This window comes from Arvicanthis niloticus, chromosome 16, assembly GCF_011762505.2.
Source record: "Arvicanthis niloticus isolate mArvNil1 chromosome 16, mArvNil1.pat.X, whole genome shotgun sequence".
Taxonomy (NCBI): domain Eukaryota; kingdom Metazoa; phylum Chordata; class Mammalia; order Rodentia; family Muridae; genus Arvicanthis; species Arvicanthis niloticus.
In genome coordinates this window covers 22,849,748-22,873,006 of record NC_047673.1, presented here as the reverse complement: position 1 = coordinate 22,873,006, position 23,259 = coordinate 22,849,748, and the positions used below count along the sequence as shown (strand labels likewise).

At 38.9% G+C, this 23,259-nt stretch overlaps 1 long non-coding RNA gene across 1 annotated transcript in view; it reads right to left on the bottom strand.

Annotated features, from left to right (window-relative positions):
- The window catches only part of LOC143434603 (uncharacterized), a 144,105-nt gene that overhangs the window by 34,192 nt on the left and 86,654 nt on the right, over positions 1-23,259 (bottom strand). The window contains exon 2 of the long non-coding RNA XR_013104220.1: positions 119-209. This is a non-coding gene — a long non-coding RNA (uncharacterized LOC143434603). The remainder of the gene's footprint in view (positions 1-118; positions 210-23,259) is intronic.

The following is a 23,259-nucleotide window of genomic DNA, read 5'->3' as shown; positions in this document are numbered from 1 at the left end:
GTGTTAGGAAAGACGGAGTTATAGAATTTGAGTTACAGAGAGGGACAAAGTGGGTGGAGAATAGGCAGGTGGGTGGTAATGAGGTTCTGAAAATTTACATATAATATGTAGAGTTTACCTTTTCCTGTGGGAAATGTGGAGTCATCAAAGGTTTCCAGTGGGAGACGCAGACATAAATCTCTCATGCAAGTGGAACCCTGGTGGCGATGCTATGAATTAATTAGAGGGGAAAGAGAAGACCATATTAATAACAGTTCATCTCATGGCTTTAAAATAATGTGTGCCAAACCAGTCCCAGGATATTTTATGGGCAGCATTTTTAATAGAAGTAGCAGAGTCAGCAGCACACATTTCCCAAATCAGATGACAGAGCAGACCCTCTGAATTCTATCCATTAGCTTTTGCTGCCCAACTTTTTGTGCATTGAAGAATAAAACATATGAGTTGTATTCGTTCCCTCAATAAAATGTATGCTTAAATTGGTTGAGAGTTACATTCATTTTATGCCAAACTATATCAGCTTCCTACTCTAATCTAATTCTGAAATGATGAAAGATTTTATGAGCCAAGTACTCCGCATGACCTACACCCTAGAAATAAGTTTAAGATTAATTGGTTAAGTTAATATTAGGAAATATCACCACCCACCTAAGACAGTCACCTTTTCTATTTAGAATAGATATGCCTACGTGGTAAGGTCAAGGCCAAGAACAGAATGGCTATGTCTCCTGCAACAGTTTAATAAATCTCAGAGAAGACCCTTTGGCATGAGTTTTCCAATCTGGACTAGATATCGATCAGCTAAAGTGGTTCATTGGCACATCTCCCTTTGAAAAGTTAGTAGTTTCATCTTCAGGAATCATTAGATTCTCCTTAATTAAAAACAGTCTCCTCTGGCAGGCTGACCCATACGTTATTGAGAGGGAGCAGTTAGTTAAAAGGACGTGACTTTAGAGGCAGACCCTCCTACAGTCAAATCCCTACTGTGCCACTCACTAAATGAGTAATAACCATTTAATAAATGTTGGAGAACTGTTTTATGCCAACAATGGATCTAGACATTAAGGATTACAAAGCCATGCCTTTAAAGAAACAGCTGACTAGTAAGAGAATAATATAAATAATACACAGCAGAGAAGAGACCAGGAGCATTGGCTACACTCACAATAAGGTAGCCAGAAAAGGGAAGTAAATAGATGTTCCGTGGGAATAAAGGTGCACAAAGAATGAGGGTGGTGAGTCATTCCTATGATTACCAAATCTAATGACCTAAAACATAGGAAGATGTGGCTTATTCACATACTGTACAAATAACTTGTCTAGTTGTACCATTGTAAGTTTTCAAATCAAAAAGAATTTAAGACACATAGACTACAATAAATACATGGTGGCGAAAACAGATGAAATAAAAGATATGCTTGAAAGTAATGAGACCTAAAGATAGGGAAACAAGAAGAGGCTATATTGTGCTTACATTGTACTCTAAAGATTTGTTATTTATATATGGCTTCTAAATATTTCCCAAGTTTAACTAAACGTTATGTACTGGCCATGGTTTGTTTCCCAGAAATGTGTGTCTTGATGGCTTGCTCTCATGTGTTGTAACATAGAGATGGGAGAATCCTTAAGAATTGAGACCTAGCAGAATGTCATTAGGTCGTTGTGGCTCCACCCTCATGAATGGATTAATGCTGCCTCTAAGTAGAGATGTTGCTACAAAAGGACCACACCTGGCTCCTCTTCTGTCATGTTTCTTGGCTATGTGAGCTCTGTTAGACTTGCTCACACTGCTGTGAAGCCACTCATCCTGAGGCCCTTTTCAGAGCTCAGCAGGTATGGATGCCATGCTCTTGAACCTCCAAAACTGTAAGCTAAATTAACCTTGTTTCTTTATAAAATGTTCAGCCTCAGGTATCTTGCTATGACAAATGAACTAAGACACTAAGAATTAGATTCACTTGAATTTTGGGTCCTTTGTTAAAATATAGATTATGGTTCTCAGCCTGATTGTTTTGGTTTGTTTTATTATAATATGTATGTGTCTGGTGTACATGTATGGCACATGTGTGCAAGTGCCTGTGGAGGTCAGGAGAGGGTAAAAGATGCTCTGGAGCTGGAGTTACAGGCAGTTGTGAGCTGCCTGATGTGGGAGCTGGGAATTAGTGGTCAACAAGAGCAGCATACAAACTCTTCAACAGTAAGATAGCTCCCCAGGCCCTAATTTTTTTTTAAATAATCTTTTAGCTTTAATTAGAGTATGTTTGTATCATTCCCCACTTCTTTTGCTCTTCCATCTCCTCCATGAGTAAACCATATACATATAATCCACTGATTCTGTTTAGTGTTCCTTATGTGTATTTGATTTCAGGGCTAACCACTACACATTTCATAGTCTGATTCCTGGGAAAGATTGATTCTCCCTCTCTCCACAGTCATTACCTGACCTGCTTTTTGTCTAGGAATGAGGCCCTTAGAGGACTTCCTCCTTCTACATTAGCACATCTGTCAGTGTTGTCATTGTTTCAGTATTTTTTTTTTTAGGCAATCATATTACTGAGAGTTCATGGATGTAGCTTCTCTACCATTTCTAGGGCAAAACAATCTCAGCGGAAGACTTCGCACTCCTCTGGTGCTTATCGCCTTTCTCCCCCTTTTCTATGATGTTTCCTGAACCTTAGATGCAGGAGTTGTTCTGTACCTACTGGAGCCAGGCATGGCAATTCTCTCTATTTGACCTGTTGTGGTTTTCTGTGTCTGTGCTTGCTGCAAACAGAAGCTTCTTCAATGAGGGATAATGGCTATATTTATATGTGGGTATGCAGATTAGTATAGAATACAGTTAGGAATTAGACTGTTCTAGTAAGGTGGTGGTATAGGTTCTCCAAAAGATCCATCCATGACCTCACTAGCCCTAGTACTTGGCTATGTTCCTGGCACCAAGCATAATTTCTCTTTTAACAACTAAATGTGAATTTCTAGTAAGAGCCAAAATTATGCATTTTAGCTAGCTCTGCATCTGATCCTAATGATTAATTTTTTGAAGAAACTGGGGGGGGGGTGAAAAGTATGAATGCTAAGCTAACACATTAATATTAATAGATAAAATGAGGAGATGTATGTTATTTATTTTTGTATTATACACTAAGTAGACAGACCTGTCAGACTTACTGTTCATTGAACAATAATACTGAGAGTGGTATATAAGTTTTGGAGTTTGGTCCCTAGGTTAATTTAGTATTAATAAATTAGATTAAGAATGCTAAAGAGAAACTGGATTTTTCTCTACATTATAAGCTAAAATTTAAATTTTTAATTTGAAACCAGAGTTTGAAACAGAACATCCTGCATGCACAGATAATGCTACTACTAAAAGCCACTGGTTTAATAAAAAATCTAAGTGAGGGTCATGGGATACCTCGCTTTGTGTTTTTGGCCTGTGAGGTCCCAGAGGCTCCCAAAGCAACATAAGCTATTGTCCCTCTTTTTGGTTGGCCATTAAAACTAGAATATCAGACTTAATGGCTTAAGATCCCACCTACTTTGATTACAAGACACAGAGAAATCAAGGTGTAATTGGGCTAGACAATCTCTCCCTTCGATTCCCAAGGAACATCATAAAAAAGAGGCAGAAAGGACATAATAGAAATGGTGCCAGGATGTACTAAGCAGACTGTTGAGGAAGAAAACACATCCGTAGTCTGTGCTGCTGGAAACCCTATGTACTCCCTTATTAACCTACTAGGCAAAACATGCCACTGGTGCAATATAAAAACATGGCTGCTTTGGGATTAGCCAATCACTTTCTGATTGGATTCGAGACACACTTCGTAGGAGGACATACATGCCAAGTATTGTAAATATTGTAAATCTGGCCAAATCCTGTTGAAATTGACTTCTAATAGTTATACATAGAGCCATAGACACTACTACTGCTCTTGCTCTTGGGTAGGGATACTCCTTTTACTAGAGTAGGCAATAGTTAATGCAAAGGCTTAAATCTGCCCGAGGTACATCATGAAAAGTGGAGGCAGAAAGAATATAAGAGATGGAGGATGAGGGTTCCAGGGTTCCTATCATGAAACATTATGCCTTGTGGAGAAAGTGACGTCGGTGCTCTGTTTATCACTAAGAGATCAATAGACACTTACACTCCACACCTTCGCCTATGTTCACAAGGCCTCCCTAGAACTGGGCCTCTAACCTCTGAAATTCGAGAGGTACCTGAAGTCCCACCCCTTTCTCGGAAACTATTTCAGTTAGTGCTTGACTGGGGAGGGAGTGTCATTTTCTTTAGTGGTGTAACATGCGTACTAACAAATAACCCTCTACCATGTTCATACAGGCAAACTCAGATAAATTCAGTGGGTCAACAAAAGGGGAGAGAGACCAGCAAGTAGGAAGTGGGATGAGTGGAGAAGCGGTTCATGGGGAAAAGAGGATAAGAAAGAGTAATGGCGGCTAAATATAATCATGTTGCATTGTGTATATGTATGAAATTACCAAAAGAAAGAAAGGAGAGAAGAAGGAACAGATGGAAGGAAGGAAGAAAGGAAGGAAGGAAGGAAGGAAGGAAGGAAGGAAGGAAGGAAGGGAAGGAAAAAAGGGAAAAAAGGGAAAGGAGGGAGGGAAGGAGGGAAGGAAGGAGGGAGGGAAGGAGGGAGGGGAGGAGGGAGGGAAGAAGGAAGGAAGAAGGAAGGAAGGAAAGAAGGAAGGAAGGGAGGGAGGGAGGGAAGGAAAGAAAGGGAAAAAGGGAAAGGAGGGAGGGAGGGAAGGAGGGAGGGAGGGAGGGAGGGAGGGAAGAAGGGAGGGAAGAAGGAAGGAAGGAAGGGAGGGAAGGAGGGAGGAAGGGAGGGAGAGAGGAAAGAAATTGGGCTCAGAATAGTAAAGAAAGTAGTAAAACAGTGGCACAGATACTAGGAAAAATCAGCTCAAGTTACACAGAGGAAAATATCTTTATACAAAAGGTACAATGTATCAATTTGCACAGCTTGTCCCAATAACTAATGTCACAAGATGCAGCCATATGACAGAGCTCCAGTGGCACACTGAAGAGAGGATTCTCCACGCTTGTCAAATTTGTGTGATATAAATATACTCACCATGCCACATCTCAAGCCATCAAACAGAAAATACGAGCTTAAGGCGAGACTCACACAGCTGGCTAACACCAGTCCATGTAAGCTGACTCCCGAGCACTATTGTCGGACCTAATCCCCCTAGAAATTACTGATAATATGCATTGGGCCTTAGTGAGCCCTTACTCTAGTTTAATATAAAAATCCTTTTGAGCAATAACACAATATAGGGTTGGGCCGGGGAGGGAGAAACCAAGCCCAGTACATGCAAATGAAGTAATTTCTTCCCAAATGGTCCATCTGTGTTTTCACAATCCTCCTTGGGTCACAGAACTCTGCTCTGTGCCAGCTGGCATTGCCTGAGCCCTGGGTAAAGTCATTACTCATCATCCAGATGTATCATAATTTGCTCAGGTCGGGTCTGGGTGTCCTTAATTCTTTAGCCTCTCTAGCTCCAATCAATCGGCTTTTAAGTTTAAGTGAACGTCCTTGATCTACCTAACTAGAGCCTAAGTCCAAGGATAAGTAGATTCTGGAGGCTCAATCGTCTAGTGACAGCCAAGTTTACAATTTCTACGTTCATCTCTCATCCCTCATCCCTATTTGCGTATTTATCCTATTGAAAAAATTTACAATGTCTCGTTTTCCTTCTCTTTGTAGTCTGGTAAAGGCGTCTTTGCAATTGCTTCCTGAAGGGTTGGGAAACAGACTGGGATGAGGTAACACAGATAATAAATACCTCAACTTTAACTACAGTGGGTGACTATAGCAGTCTCTCTCATCATCTGGCCAAATAATCAAAGTGAGTCTGTGGTTTACCAAACGTCACTGTCTTGTCCTGCTTGTTTTCAGGACACATCTGCTGGATTACGGTCTGTCTATACTGGCAAGTGCTTCTTTACTTGGGTATCGTTGTGTAACAGACAGTAAAGTTGTTTTCTTTTCTTTTCTTTTTTCCAAATCGCACAGATGGCAAATGTGGTTGGTGCTTTGAAGGAGAATGGCCTTCATAGGCTCTGAGATTTGAATGTTTGGTCACCAGCGAGTGGCACTGTTTGAAAGGATTAGGAGGTGTGGCTTTGTTGGAGGAAGTGTGTCAGTTGGGAGGGGGCTTTGAGGTTTCAAAAGTCCAAGTCAGGCCCAGTGGCTCTCTCTTCCTGCTGCCTGCAGATCTAGATATAAAACTCTTGAGTTATTTCTCAACACCATATATGCCTTCATGCTGCAATGGTCCCTGCCATGATGATAATGAACTACATCCCTGAAAATGAAAGCAAGCCCCAATTAAATGTTTTCTTTTATAAGAGTTGTCATGGTCATGGTGTCTCTTCATAACAATAAAACAGTGACCACGAAAGTATTTCATATTTTTTTAAATCTGACTACAGTCTTTGGGTTCTTTTAGTTTTTAAATGTAGTTTATTTTATACATATGGCGTTTTGCCTGCATGTGTTATATCTGTATACCACTTACACACCTGGTGCCAAGGAGGCCAGAATACAGCATCAGATCTTTTGGGAACTGCAGTTACAGATGGTTGTGAGCACCATGTGTGTGCTGGGAATAGAACCTGGATCCTCTTGAAGTACAGCCAGTGTTCTAAGAGCTGAACCATGTCACCGGCCCCTCTGTTTATGTGTTTTGGTTTGGTTTGGTTTAGATACTAGTCTTTTAATTCTTTGAGTTTAAAAGTAATTCCAGTTCCTTGTAAAGAATGTTCTTTGTCACTGTTTCAGTACCCTTGTTATGAGGTGCCTTTGTGCAGTTTTCTTTGTAATTACCTTGCTTATGATTCAAAGTGCTGATTTAATATGGAGCTTGATTTCCTCCATGCATTCTGGGAATCTCAGCCATCCTCTCCTGTTCCATCTGTCTCCTCCTAACATGTGCCTCTAATTATACAGTTAGTGTGCTTCACGATGCTTATGTACTTCTTTAGGACTTTTATAGTTGTTGGGACTTTCTCCCTACGTGTCATTATACTTTTCTTCTAATCTCTCTTCTGGTTTACTGACTCCCTCTTCAGCCACATCTAATATAATACTAAGTGTATCTACTAGTTCCTTAGCTAATGTTACTTTATTTTTCAATTCAAAAATATTTTGGTTGTTTTATTCATCATTGCTTGCTGTTTAAATCTTTATTTATATGCTTAATTTTTTAATAATATTTTATTGTATGTATAAGAGGTGTATCACATGTTCAGGGGCACACAGAGGCTTGAAGGGGGCATTGTTCCCCTGGAACTGGACTGACAGGCAGTTGAGAGCTACCATATGGGTACTGGGAAGTGAACCTTGATCTTCTGTGAGAGCAGTAGGGGCTATATCAACTGCCAAGCTCTCCAGTACTTATATACATTATTGTTAATCACAATTATTTTAATGATTGAGTCTGATGACTTACTATTGGAAGAATTGAAAATCTGTATATAGTTTAGTTTGCTCCTATTTATCTGTTAAAGTAATTTTTACTGGTAAAATTTATGGAATGAAGGGCTGGAGAGGTGGCTCAGTGGTTAAGAGCACTGACTGCTCTTCCAGAGGTTCTGAGTTCAATTCCCAGCAACCACGTGGTGGCTCACAGCCATTTGTAATGGGATCTGATGCATTCTTCTGTTGAATTTCTAAAGACAGTGTACTCATATAAATAAAAATAAATAAATCTTTAAAAAAAATTTATGGAATGATATTTTAAATGGCTTTGTTTTATATATATTAAAAACATGTGTAATTATGTATATATGTGCGTAAATGTGTAATTATGTATAAATATATAATATGTAATATATGTTTATATTACATATATGCATATTAAATATATGTATATGTAATGTAATATATATGTATGCTATATACTAAATACATGTACATATGATATATGTAAAATATCTGTAATATATAAAAACATATGTAATTGCATATATATGTGTGTAAATGTATAATTGTATATAAATATATGTTACATATATGTATATAAAAGCATTATATATGTAATATATTTATATATAATTACACATTTACACACATATATATCAGATTATAGAGGTTGTTATCTTCTCACAGGAAGTTTTGTTAACTTGGGGTAAAACTTAGTAGCAACTCATCTTAGTCCAATCCTATGCTAAACTTATTTAGGCAGGTCTCAGTCTATGAAAGGAAGTTTGTGTCTATGTTTACTTTCTCCCTAACCCTTCATAGAAACCTGGGTTTATATGGGTTTAGAGTGATTCATATCCACAGATTAAGCATTTTCTCTGTAGTACTATAAAACTGAAAAGTCTGTGTAGCCTTGTGGCCTCTCAGCCTTTGACTGTCTATAAATAGACTATCCGATAGGGCAAAGCAGTACAAAATAGAAAACTCAGTCTTCAATATTTCTCTTCACTCTGAGGTCATGGATCATCAAATCCTTAAATTATAACACCTAATCTCCATCCTATGCCCTCCTGCTGACCCCAGTGGGCGCTTCTGCTACTCTCCTGTCACTTCCTACTGAGCATTCTGACTTCTCACACCAGCAGATTCTGGCTCCACGAAGAAGGAGCATTAAGGCAAAAGCAAAAATAATCCCAACAACTCTAAATCTCTTCCCCTCCGCTCCCCCCCCCCCCAAAAAAAAACCACAGCCACTCAAGGTCTAGCTGCAGAGAGACTTCTTTGATGCCCTCAAATTGATTTCCTTGTGACTCTTATCCAGGCTTTCTGATTGTTCTCTGGACAAAGATCATTTGGCTATAAGCAGAAAACTCAAAGAAAACCAGTTGACCCTGAATGTACATCAAAGGCCAGACATGTGTCGACAGGCGTCGTTTCTTATGTGATGTGTGAGAGATGAATTGAGTCACCGTGAGACCTTTGACCTGAGGTGTCAGCAACCGAGTTGTAATGTGCCAATATAGACAGCAGAAGACTGCACAGGAATAACTAGGAATACATTTTGAGATTAAGATATGAGCCTGGGATTTAGAGAAGAGGTATAATCCGAAGATGTACATTTGAAAAGCAAGAACACGTGGGTAAGATTTACAACCGAGAGGGGGGTGGGGTTACCCAGTGCATGAGTAGAGAGATCTGAAGAGTAATTCTGTAGGAATGTTCACATTTATATAGATGCCCAGGGAGAGAAGGAGAGAGCATCAAGTGAGAGTAAGAAGCAACAGTTAGATGAAAGATGACTTGGGAGGAGTGCAGAGTCCTGCAGTCCAAAGAGATGTGCTATCTGCTTATGGAAATCAAGTACGATCACTGATAACCCAGAGTGATACAAGGCTATGATCCCAGAAGTTAGGAAGCAGGGACAGGAGGATTGCTTCAAGTTTGAAGTTAGCCTCTCCCACATGAGTTCCAAGGTTATACAGAAATACTCTGTCTTGGAACACACAAACAAACCCAGGGAGTTGACCATCCAGTCAGTAATATGGGGTCATTGATAGAATTTATAGATGTCATTTTCATAGAGGGGTAGAAGGAAAGCCTGATTGGTATGTGTCCAACATGAAATGACAGGGCTTTTCTCTTAACTCCTGTCATACTTCCTCCCGTGTTTCCTAAAGTGTCTGTTCATAGAGGAATATGTTTTTGTCCTTAACATAACTAAGAGGCACATGTAAGACATAAATACTTTGTATGGTTTCCACACTCTTCAAACTGCCATCTGGACCCCCGCAGTCAGTGGTATTCAGGGCTGACTGTGTAAATGACTTCTAGGACATAAACTACATCAAATAACTGCCACCAGAGGCTCCCCTCAGCTGCCTCAGCTCCCTCCTTTCAGGAACTTTAACATTCCCATTGACTGTTTCAGCCAAAACTCAAAGATGCCTCTGTACCATGAAGAACATTTCCTGAGCAAAAGTATCCATGTTCATTCCACCCCATTCTCCTCAATAGCCACTCTTTTCTATAGGGTGGTCCCTTAAACATGCTTCATTCACATCTCCAGCCTGTCTAAAATTGAACTTCAGGGAATATTGAAAACAGAGGGCTCTCCCTGAATCCAGACATTCTGGCAGAAGTTTCATGTTCTTCTCTTCCTGTTCCAAATAAAACTTTGCCTTTTCAACATTGTATCAGGGTGGCAAATTTTCATGTTCTGACTCAGTTTTATGTTCACCCTTCTTTAGATATGTCTCTTCAAGTCTCAAGAATTGAACACCATGATACATTTCCAGCACTGTACCAGCAATTATCCTCTTCCCATGCATCTCACTCAGTGGTTTGAACCTGTTCACCTTCATGGTCAACCTGGAGACTAGTATCTAAAACTATGCTCACCCTATACCTAGGCAGGACTAGATGTGACTTCTCTCTGTCATTGCCAGATATGACCATATGATGTTCAGTGATGATGAACTAAAACCCCAAGTGATACTGACAAAGCGCGTTTGCCTATATTAGAAGCCAACAAAGGGCGTATGAAAATTCTTTCCATTTTAGCCCAGCATTCATTTCATTCATGGATGTATAACTCTATGATGAAAATGATTCAGTGTTCCACTGAGGGAGAAAAATCAATAGCAGAAACTTCTATGAAGTGATCACAAAAGAAGGAACCAGGAAATATGATTGGTTAAAAGTAGATACATCCTGCTTAGATGTTAATGTTTTCTGATTAGTGAAGGTTAAGTTTTATTTTGTAGGCTAACCCTAAATCAGATTTTGGATAGCTTCAGAGGAAATCGACAGCTTTGTAGTCACCTCCATTGAGTGACATCAAAATTGATTGCTATAACAAATATCAACTCCAGTATGGACGCTCCTGGTCATGTGGCTTCCCTGGGTTACTATTCTCCAGAAAAGCAACTCAAGAGCTCAGACTCTTTCCAGGTGTTTCTTACACCTTTGGTTGGTAGACAAAAGAAAGAGGGGACAGATAAAGGCCTGTATCAAGGATTCTGTGTCCAATCTTTGAAAGGGCATGGGTTCTTTCTACAATATATCACTGGTCAGAATGGCAAATGCAGTGTTCCTTTCTCCCCTAGAAAGGGAACTTATGGTTTTTAGCCCAGAAATATGTTTCCAGTTCACCCTTCCTTATCTCTTCTCCCTATAAGGACCATTCAAAGTCACATTACATCAGCTCACATGATGTCCTGTTCAGATTTCATTGTCTCTAGATGGTGTACAAATAGTCCATCAAGTTTTACAGTGACTCCTTATGTCCTAGTAACCTATGAATTAATAAGTGAGGTATCTACCTACTGACACCACACATACACATGCAGTAAAGGAACATCCAACAGGACAATAGCAATAAGCATTCACCTTGGCAAAGGGAATAGGTGAGAAAGTCTAGAAACCAAAGCACCCCCAATCTTAAAAGCCAGTCAATAGAAAGCATAGTGCATTCTGGTATGATGGTGGGAGATATTACAACATAGGGTTTCTCTGGGGTATTTTCCGCAACATGGACCATCTTCTGAGAGCTCACCATGATCATGACCACTGCTCTCTACTACCCTATATAAAGTAAGAGAGAATACCAAACCCTTGGGGGGAGGCATCCTTGAAGCCAACCTTGTGTTTAATGCAAGTCCTTGGTTACAGTAGTTTAGACATTAGCAACAACCAGATTTTTCCCTCTGCTTGTTTAGTTTATGGTTCATATTAAAGGATTTAAAATTCTTCATGAACTTCCAAGGTTTCTGAACACTTTGTTCTCCAGTCTTTGTAAGTGTCAGAAATCTCGCTCAAAAACCTGGCCTACGTACAATTTTTAAATATATTTTCTCTTTCTGCTTCCTTCTAACATGGTAACCTCTTTCGATTTGTAAAAGGTACTTAGAAACTACAAGTTCTGGATGATAATGTTCTACCTGGAAGTGTGGTGTGTGTGTGTGTGTGTGTGTGTGTGTGTGTGTGTGTGTGTGCTTACTTATCTTCAAAGTTTCACTGGCCCATTCATGATAAGTTTTCTGCCCTTCTTGCCCCTATTTTTCTTCCTTTCTTCTTTAGAGTTTCCTTCTTTCTTTAGTTCTCTCTTTCTTATTCTTTCCTTTGGATCTGCACTTTGACTGTGTCTATTATAGAAATGGTTTCTTTCTAGCACTGCAAAACTGGCCATTTCAGATCCTCCACATGCTCGCTTACTCACACTTGCAAATGAGCCAGTGTTTCCCCAGGTTTTTCTTGGACAGACACGGCCACAAAACCCACACACCACTGAAATTATGTTTCTCATTTCTTCTTCTATAGCCCAGGTGCTCATGTTTAATGAACAGTTTTTACCAACTCCTCTGCCACTGAGTACAAGGATTAACATAATTTTTGGTGGCCAGTTTTAGTTTCTTCACTGATACCTGGCAGTTTATTAAGGAGATTCGGCATATCATAAATTCATTGCATGACAGCAATTCATGATGGGAATGTCTATGTTTCCATAGGCTAACCACAATCATAAGCATCTCAAAGCTTATTGGATTAGTGACATAATTTTTAAGCATCCAGTCCAATGCAAATAGTTGGTTTCATAATTCTCTGAAGTGGTTTTGCTTCAAACAGTGATTAGCGGTGTTGAGCCTTTCACTTACTATGGCTGTGCCATTTTACAAATTCAACCTAATCCTGGAACAATCCAGTCAGCAGCTGGAATATGTGAGAAGAGAAGAACAAGAGGATTTTAAGGCTGTGCCTCATATGTACACGTTTCTCTTCCAGAACCCAAACATACCCAATGCAACATCAAAGAAAGATGGAGGGCATAACCTACTCATGTGACGAGAGACAGGAAATAGGAAAGCTAAGCTAACACCACAGTTAGAGGAAAATACAGCTGGAATCACAGACTACCCTAATGCTGCCAAGCAGGCACCACCTAAATCTAAAATATGCAACCAAGACATAGGGGAAACCCAGCTGATACCCTGAAAGTCTACCTTGCTGATATTTTAGTTAATAAACATTGACAACTTACTATCTAATGGGCTCACTTCCAACTGCTTTATAATCATTAAATCATTGTTCATTAAAGTAATCCCAGGGAGTAGTACTCATTGTGCAGATTGGAAACTGGGAAAATTAACCTAGTTTTCACAGTTCAGACATAGTTTTCATCCCAAGTTCTAGAGAAGATTCACCTACTATAATATCACAGTGGACCCAGTTTCTTCATGAAATTCCCAGGTGATTGGTTTCTTTACCATGTTGTTACCTGATGGCACATGCATTCTCCCTTCCCTTCACACAAAGAAATTTTTAGACTTGTGTGTCCACTTGTCCCAACCTGTAGCTGATGGTTCATTACTACATTCCCACTCAATTCTTGGGAAATTATCATCCAGTTTCCAAAACAGCATCTTTATTCACTTCTGCTCTCAATTTGCCACAGCTCAGAGAAATCTGAAGGAGTCTCAGTTGAGGGATTTCTCAGATCAGATTGTCCTATGTGTATGCCTGTGGGACACTGTCTTGACTGTTAACCCATGTGGGAAGGCACAGCCCACTGTGGGCAGCGACACCCCTAGGAATATGGGAGTGTACTTTACAAGAAAGGCAGCTAAGCATGAGTATATGGGTGTGCAGAGGATCGAGTTAGTAAGCAGCAGTCCTCCATGGTTTCTGCCTTGAGGTTCTTCCCTTGAGTTCCTGTCCTGACTTCTCTCAGTGATGGATTTTTCCCAATTACCTGCAAGTATAATATAAAATGAACACTTTCCTCTTCTAAGTCAGAGTAGTTTTATCAAGGAAACAGAATGAAACTAGAAAAAGTAGAAAGAAATACATGATACACACTGATAGGCTCTTAAGAGAAAGACAGTCATGACTCCTTTTGGAAAGTATAAACACCCTCTTTTTGGAGAGTAAAAACACTCTCCTTTTGGAGAGTCTAAGATGGGCTTAGGCTCAGTATGCCTGTTATTTAAAAGTCATAAATTAAATAATAAAACAGTAAATATAATTTATACTGATAGTTTAATCATCCTACTTGGAAAACTATATAATATTTTGAAATACCGGACCGAATTTAGAATTCTAATACTCAACATTCCATAGCAGAACACAGTGGTTTGGAGAGAAGTTAATCTATTATGCCTTTCCATCCTCCTTTTCCACATTTGGACCAAGCCTACATTGCACAGTCATCTGGAACACATATAAATAGACAGGATACCTCTGGGTACTCATCTGTTCTATGTTCATACCACCACAACAGCTAAGTACCTCTAAGTCAACCACCAAGTACATAACACAAGAGACGAGGTCTGACCTGGTAGTCATCTGGTACTGCTTAAATAGAAGATGCCTAGGTTCTGAGCATCCAGAACATAGTCTAGGTGGCCAGGGTTCTCCATTGGAACCTCCCTTTAACCTAACAGAATCTCCATGCTAGGGGAAAACCACAGATTCAGGAGGCTCATGGAGTGACTCTCTGAAGAGCATCTCTGAGTGCATGGTTTCCCCCCTGGATTTAAGAAATAGCAGATCATGTTTACACTTCAGGCTCCACAATAGTGAGAACTTTGAAATAAAATTGAAGGAAGTCCTTCAGGCATAAAGAAAATGATTCCCTATGATAATACAGAAAACACAAGGAATAAAGAATGCCAAGCTGATACTATGTACCAAATATAGAACAAACTTTCCTAATTTTACTCTCTCTAAATCAAAGAGAATTAGTAGCTATGAATTAGGAGGAGAGTTAATCTCTTTGGTTAAAAATACATATTTTGGTGCTAAGAATTGAACCCAGGTCCTCAGGTGTCATGTACACTGAAAACACCTACCTAAAAATGCTGAGTAAGCTTCTGTTAATATCAGACATAATGAGAAACATTTCATAAGGATAAGGTATTGCTTCATCCAAAGAACACAGTGAGGCTGAACCTTTCTGTATCTTCAAAATGTATCAAACAAATTGAAAGGAGCAAAACAAGAAACAAATCCACAACAACAGAAAAGAAATGGGAAATAAGTTCATTTACAATTATCATAGAAGACTGTGACATTCCTCCAACAGCAACTGGCAGACAGGCAGATGGAAAGTCAACAAGAAGATAAAACACATGGATAACTATTTCAGCTGACGTGACCTATCTGACATTCATGGAAGGCTTCACACAATTTCAACACAATATACGCTTTTTCCTTGAACACGGAGCATTTACCAAAACAGACCATATGCTAGGTCATAAAACAAGTCTTGAAAACTTTAAAAGATAGAAATCATACAAACAAATGTGCTCAGACCATAACACATGGGAAATTAAAAATCACTATAAAAGGTATCTGGAAAATGCTGCAGATATACAGAAGTTGAGCAACCCAACACTGAATCACTTGAATCCAGAAGGGAAATCAGAAAGAAAACTAGAACATATTCTAAACCAAGTGAAAACGCAAATGAAACTTCTCAAAATCTGAGAAGCAGCTACCGGAGGATTTGGAGAGGACTCCAAGACTGGATGCTTTTGTTAGAGACAAATGTATGTTTAGATTAGTGACTTAAGATGCTTCTGGAGAAAGCTGGAGAAAGACAATGGCATATACCTATCATCCCAGCACACAAGAGGCTGAGACAGAAGAATCTAGAAGCTTAGTCCAGCGTTGGCTACATAATAAAACCTTGTCACAAATAATAAAGCTGGAGCAAAAACACCAGGTCAAATTAATCTCAAGTAGATTAATGGAACTGAAAAGGGGCCAGAAATACAACCACACATTTCTAGCCATTTGGTCTGTCACAAAGGTGCTAACGCACTTCAATCCAGACAGAATAATCTTTGCAAACATAGATAAATAAGTACATAAACAAACATTTATTTATTTGTACACACATATGTGTATGTATACATTTTACATATATAATTTCCCTCATTTTACAGGAAGCAAGATATGAGAAGGATTTCATGGCTTCCTTCAAGAACATGTTCCCCAACCTAAGGATCTATAGCAGGCCTCACCATGTAAAGGGTCCACCACTCCCATTATCAATACCTTGGGGACCAAGCTTTAAACACATGGATCTTGGATAATGGTCAACATCCAACCCACAGCTTTGAGAGAGAAGTCAGATTCAACAGTCTAAATGAAAGATGAACATTTGCCAAAATGGAGAGCAGTGTTCACCAAGAACAAAGTACAGGGAAGAAGATTGATTCTGAAGAGGCATGGGAACAATTTGAAGGTCACAGAATTGTTCTGTCTCATAATTATGGCTGTGGTCCCATGAATGTAAAAATTTATCAAGGCTTATGAAATTATGTTTGGAAACTAATGAATGCTATTCTACATACATTCAACTCCAATATAATTGATTTTAAAGAATATATATCCCAGAGCCTGAAGAGATGTCTCAGCAGATTAGATCATTCATTGCTCTAACAGAGGATTCTGATTTGATTCCCAGCACTCACAGGGTGGTTCACAACCATCTTTAACTCCTTTTTATCTGTCACCTTCTGACCTCTGTGGACACCAAGCTTGTGATACATGTGGTATATGCAATGCATGACACACGTGCATATATATGGACAAAACATTCAAACACATGAAAATAAAGAAATATGAAACAACGTAAATAAAAATAAATAAACCTAAAATAAGAAAAATCAAAAGCAAATGAATCTAAAATGATAAAAATAAAATATATAATGTAGAGCCCAGAGTGAGATAGGCTATGTCCAAGTTCAAAGGCAGTAATAAAGTAACAAAACTAAGCAAAATATGTTTACTGCTTAAGGTAAGTATAAACCCTAAGTGTTGTATTAACGAACATTAACAACCCCGACAGATATCAACAATATTTAATATTGACTGAGGGAGTTTTTTGTGCTGTATACTTCTCCAGACTTCTTGAATTAACCTTTAATCTGGATAGCAGCTCTGGTTGTGAGTCAAGTCTCATACTAACAGTAAGGCCAGTGCTGTGTGCCTTTTAGTCAAGACAAGGACGATGAGCCTGTGGCATTGTGAAAACAGATGATTCTGTTTTAGAATGATGACTTGATGCCAGCTTATACTGGGTGAAAACAAATTGGGGAAATTTAAAAACCTACAACAAGAATGTATCCTGTTTCCTTTAAGAAGTGGGCTGCAGTGGGCAGGGGAGATGGCTCACGGAGTAAAATGTCTGCTGCAGAGGCAGAAGGACTCACAAAGGAACGTGCACGGTAGCAGCAGGTTTAACCCCAACTCTGAGGGTCATGAACAGCAGGCTAATGAAAGACCCTGTCTTAAAAATATGGAGTGACATTCAAAATTGACATCTGGCCTCTGCCTGCACACAGACACAAACACACACACACACACACACACACACACAGAGGAGGAGCTGTTAAAAAGACTCGATACAGAATTACAGTCAGCTGAATACTTTTTTTCTTACCATCTAAAATTTCTAACACATTTATATAATATTTAAAAATACTTAGAAATGACAGACACGGTTTGGAGACTGATAGAGGAAGATCATGTATTCCCTTAGAAACTCAATAATTTCTTATATGTAAAAGAGAAAATCTTAACTGAATTGAAGACATTTTGACAAAAATGGAACAAGTAAAACATGCCATGTATTCTAGCATGAAGCTTACTATACTTGTCATCATAATTCTTTCTTCTTTTTCTTTTGTTAGGACACCAGAAGTTGTCTTTTGTCTTTTGAATCCAAGCTGGATACAAAATGCAAGTATGCTGAACACTATTGTTTCAGGTTTCTCTATGATTCTCACTGAGAACGGCAGGCGGGGAGCTGGAGAACGCCTGTCTGGGTTACTGTGATCGATGTCTATGCCACAGCCAAGTGCTTAATAGGAAATGAAGTGTGGGAATAAATGCGATACTTTAGGGAAGCAGAGAGAGACAAAAAAGAAAGAATGAAATGAGAACATATTTACCCAAAGGAAAAAATGATTGAGTTCACTACTGGAGTGCAGGAGGCAGCCCTTTATCTCACATGACTGTATATTAAACTAAGCAGGCACGGGTGTTGTCAGCATCTTTGATTGTCTTCCATATGTAGCTCAGCAATGCAAATCTGCAAAGCAGATGAACTGTGTGGCATTAACAGCTATAAAAACAAGAAGATTGGCTATTGGATTTTTATTTTAAAAATTTAAATGACAATAATCGCCTCTGGGACAGACATGCATCCAGAAAATGTAGAAGATAAAATTGTTAACTAGAACAGTTTTTCCCTTGAGTAGGCTGAAGCTCTGTTCCTTTTCTGACATTTGGAAACTTTAACATTCTCTGGTAGCTCACCCGTAACTAATATACTTCCTTTATGATTAAAGCAACACCAGAGCTAGGGAGACAAATCTGTCAATAGCTCTTGACTTGCTAGCAGGAAAACCTGAGTTCAGTCCTCAGAAGAACCCACATTAAGAAGAAAGGAGGAAGAGATAAGGAAGAGGAGGAGGAAGGTTAAGGGGAAGAAGAGGAGGAAGAGGAAGAGGAGGAGGAAGAGGGAGAGGAGGAGGAAGAGGAGGAGGAAGAGGAGGAGGAGGAAGAAGAGGAGGAGGAGCCAGAGGAAGAGGAAAAGGAAGAGGAGGAAGAGGAGGAAGAAGAAGAAGAAAGAAAGAAAGAAAGAAAGAAAGAAAGAAAGAAAGAAAGAAAGAAAGAAGGAAGGAAGGAAGGAAGGAAGGAAGGAAGGAAAGAAAGAAAGAAGCTGGAAAAAAAGTATGGCAGCATATGCCTTTAAACCCAATACTCAGTAGACAGTAAAAAGTAGATCTCTGAGATTGAGGCCAGCCTGGTCTACAGATAGAGAGATTCAGGCCAGTCAGGGACACACAGTGAGATCTCTCTCTCACTCTCTTTCTTCCCATACCTGGGAAAGCAGAAACAGATTAACTCCAGGGCCTACATACTAAGCTTTAGGCCAGTAAAAGACCCTGCCTCAAAATAATGGTGGACAGCAGTCTTTGAGGAATAGCATCCAATGTTGTCCTCTGGCATCCACACACATGTACATTCGTGTGTACCTACATACATACACACAGAGAGAGAGAGAGAGACAGAGAGAGAGAACAGAGAGAGAGAGAACAGAGAAAGAACAGAGAGAGAGGGGCATGTGTGTATGCACATACGAAGTTTATAATTTTGAGAATCCATAGATTATGACCTCTCCTTGGGTCAAAAGCATCATGACAGCAAACTCTATAATTTGGTCAAATGTAAGATCTTTGGAAATAAATTGTTAAATCCCTTCTAGGGTGTTCTGCATCCCTCAGAATAATAAGCAAGAGTTGCTTTATTGTCTTTAGGGCAAACTATGTTAAAATTAGTATAAGGAATAGAGCTACAGATGCTGGGGCATAGATGCATCAGGAAGCACGGGCAGAGCAGATTTCCTCACATCATCCACAAGGAACATAGACTTGCATGCTCCTCACACATAGAAAGCACACAAACATGTGGCTAGATATCTATGACATATCTAGTATGTACACAGAGATCTTTTGAAGAGCTAGTAAAAGAATAAACTTGAGAGGTGAGGGAGCTGGCTCAGTGGATAAGAGCACTTGCTGTAAAAGCAAGAGGACTCGAGTTCAAATCCCAGCACCTATAAAAACAAAAGCCAGCATAGCTGTGTGTATGTAGCTCCAGTGTCAGTAGGCAGAAACAGATAGATTACAGAATTTCTCAGACAGCTAACCTATGCAAATGGCATGTTTCAAGTCCAGTGAGAAACCCTGTCCCCAAATATGAGATGGACAGCAACAGATAACAACCAATAACCTTCTCTGGCTCCCACTTGTATATTCCTGTACACATCTACACATACATATACACATAAAAATCACACACACACACACACACACACACACACACACACATACACACTACAAATTGTTTATACACATAGGACTCCCATAAAAACCCCAAACCTGAAGCCATAATATATACACAATGAACCTATAAGGGTTTTGGGTTTTGGTTTTTGTTTTTTTGGGGGGGTTTTTTAATGCCCAGATACAATATTATGAGACAACCTCCAAAAATATCATTAAATTCCTTGTGTGTTCGCCATTTACAGCTAAGCATGAGCCTGCCCTTAAGAATAGTTTGTTTCTTGGCAACTCCCTTGGAGAAGTTAATGTTTTATTTGCAAGTGGTTATGAATTGGAGATAGCTTATGAGTTAGGGATGTCGATGCGTGCCTACTTCTCCTTCCAGCTTTCGGATTCCATGTGGTACAGACCACTGCAGGCCCTATACATGCTGTCACAGTTCCTGTGAGTTTATTCATGGATTTTAGTTTTATGTTCCTTTAGAAAAACAATACCATTTTGTTTCCCCTTGAGCCATGGTCTATGTGGTTTCAGGTTCTTGTACACCAGAGCTCTGTTGGGTATCAGTTCCATATCATGGAGAGTGCTCTAAATGCAACTAGATCTTGGTTGGTTACTCGCCCAATGTTTATGCTGCAGTTGTACCAGTGTAACTTGCAGGCAGGCCACCATTGTAGAGCACTGTAGGGGGGTTAGCTGAATTGCTGTTTATCTTTCTCAATTGATACTGTGTAGATGATCTTCCAGTACTGTGAACATTAATTACTCTGTGGCCATGGGCAGGGCAGAGGAGGAACACAAGGTTCATCTTGATTTCATGTTGACTTGTTCGAGTGTTGTCTTCAGCAATAAGGCCCTACTGTCAGTTTGTTCAGGACAACCAATACTCATGACAACACACAGGGTTGCTTGGTAGTTCCAGTGGGACCTCTTTGGCCAATAACTTGAGTAGATATAACCCATTCCTGTTACTAGAAGCTTCATCTGATGAAGAAAAATGTCCAGTCCAGTTGGGGCTTTGTCTCCTCTGTAATGTGGCAATTATATTTATATAGACTTCATATATATGTATATTAGCAATCTTATATTGTATAGGTTTCTGTATAATCCCACAAATGGACCTTAGTTTTCACTGTCCCTCCCATTATTCTCTCCCTCAACCATCTCTTACTTCCCCATCCCTATCTGATTCTCCATGTTCTAGGCCCCTCCCCCACCCATCTGTCCATAACTCTCTATTCCACTTCCCCTTCCTAGGGAGACACATCCTTCCCCTTAATCACTTAGTGATTAAATAAATTGTAGCTTGATTATCAATGACCTAAGAACTGACATCTATGTCTAAGTGAATTTATACCATATTTGTCTTTCTGGATCTGAGTTACCTCACTCAGGATGAATTTTTCTAGCTCCATCCATTTACCTGCGAATTTCATGATTTCATTTTTTAATGGCCAAGTAACATTCCATTTTGTAAATCTATACTTTGTATATCCATTCACCTTTCGAGGGACATAAAGGTTGCTTCAAATTTCTGGCTATTATGAATAAAGCAGCAATGAATATAGTTGATCAAGTAAGTGTCTCTGAGATGGGATTAAGCATCCTTTGGGTTAACGTCTAAGAGTTGCATATCTGGGTCTTGAGGTAGATCAATTCTCAGTTTCCTAAGAAAACACCACTGCACACTGATTTTCTATAGTGGCTGTACAAGGCTGTGTTCTTACCAGCAATAAATAAATGTTCCCTTAGTCCACATCCTCACCAGCATGAACAGGCATTTGTTTTATTGATCTTGGCCATTATGACCAGTGTAAATTGAAGTCTTAAAGTAGTTTTGATTTGCAGTTGCCTGATAACTAAGCATGTTGCACTCTATAGTACATTGGGAGTGGGCTTGATGAAAAATTCAGCAGATATTTTATGATTCAGGAGTGTTCTCGCTATTCGTGTGTGTGTGTGTGTGTGTGTGTGTGTGTGTGTGTGTGTGTGTTGTATGTGTGTTTCTATATGAAGTGGAAAAAATATCAAGTTCTGTGAAGAATTGTGTTGAAATTTTGATGCAGATTACGTGTAAGTACTTCTCAGCCATTTGACTTTTCTCTTTTGAGAATTCTCTGTTGAAAATTTTTAATTGGGTTATTTATTTTCTTAATGTCCAGGACTTTTTTACACTTCATGCATTCTTAATATTAGTTCTTTATCGGACATGCAATTGGTAAAAAAATTTTCCCATTCTGTAGCTAGCCATCTTGTCAAAGTGACTGTGTCCTTTGCCATACAGAAGCTTTTCAGTTTCAGGAGATATGATTTATTAATTGTGGGTCTTTGTTCCTTTGTTAACAGTATTATGTTCAGAAAGTCTTTTCCTGTGCCAATGAGTTCAAGACAGTTCCCATTTTATTTTTTATAAGATTCCATGTATCTGGTCTCATGTTGAAGTACTGGGCTATAAGTATGGATCAATTTGCATTCTTCTACATGCAAATATCCAGTTTAATCAGCACTATTCTTTGAAGGTTCCATCTTTTTCTCCAGGGTGTATTTCTGGCTTCTTTATTAAAAAAAAAAAATTCAGGGATCTATAGGTGTCTGGACTTACTTCTGGCCCTTTAATTTTATTCCATCAATAAACATGCCACTTTCTGTGCCAATACCATGCTATTCTTATTGCTATAACTCTATATAGTAGTTTTGGAATGAGAATGATGAGAACTTCAGCAGTTGCTTTTATCATTCAGAAGTGTTTTAGCTATTCTAAGTTTTATGTGTTTACATATTAAACTGAAAATTGTCCTTTCAGGTTCTGTGAACAATTGTGTTAGAATTATGATGGCAATTACATTGAATCTATAGACCATTTTTGATAGTGTCCATTTTAAATATAGTCTTCCTATTAACCCATGCACATAAAAGATCCTTCTATCTTCTGATATCCTCAATTTCTTTATTTGATGTATTAAAGTTTTTATCATACAAGCCTTTCACTTGCTTGGTTAGAGTTGTCCAAGATACATTATATTTTTTTTAGGCAATCATGAAAACTGTCATTTCTCTCATTTCTCTCCTGGTTCATTTATCATTTGCATATATGAAGGCTACTGATTTTTCTGAGTTAATTTTGTTATACTGCTACTTCACTCAAAGTGTTATCAACTGCAAGAGTTTCCTGCTGAAATTTTTAGGTTCACTTATGAATAATGTTATATCATCCATAAAAGTCTGATATCTTCTCTACCTATTTACCAGGAGTAGGTATACTTTCATTTTTTATTCTAGTTTTATTACATCTTCCTACCACAACAGCTAATACCAACTCTTAAAAATTTCTTCCTAAGATCAAATCAGAAATTCTATAAAATCATTAATTCATCTAAACAACATTAATTTATGAAAGTTCATCTTTACATTGATCTGCAGGAAATCTGCTCAATAGGGTAGACTAATGC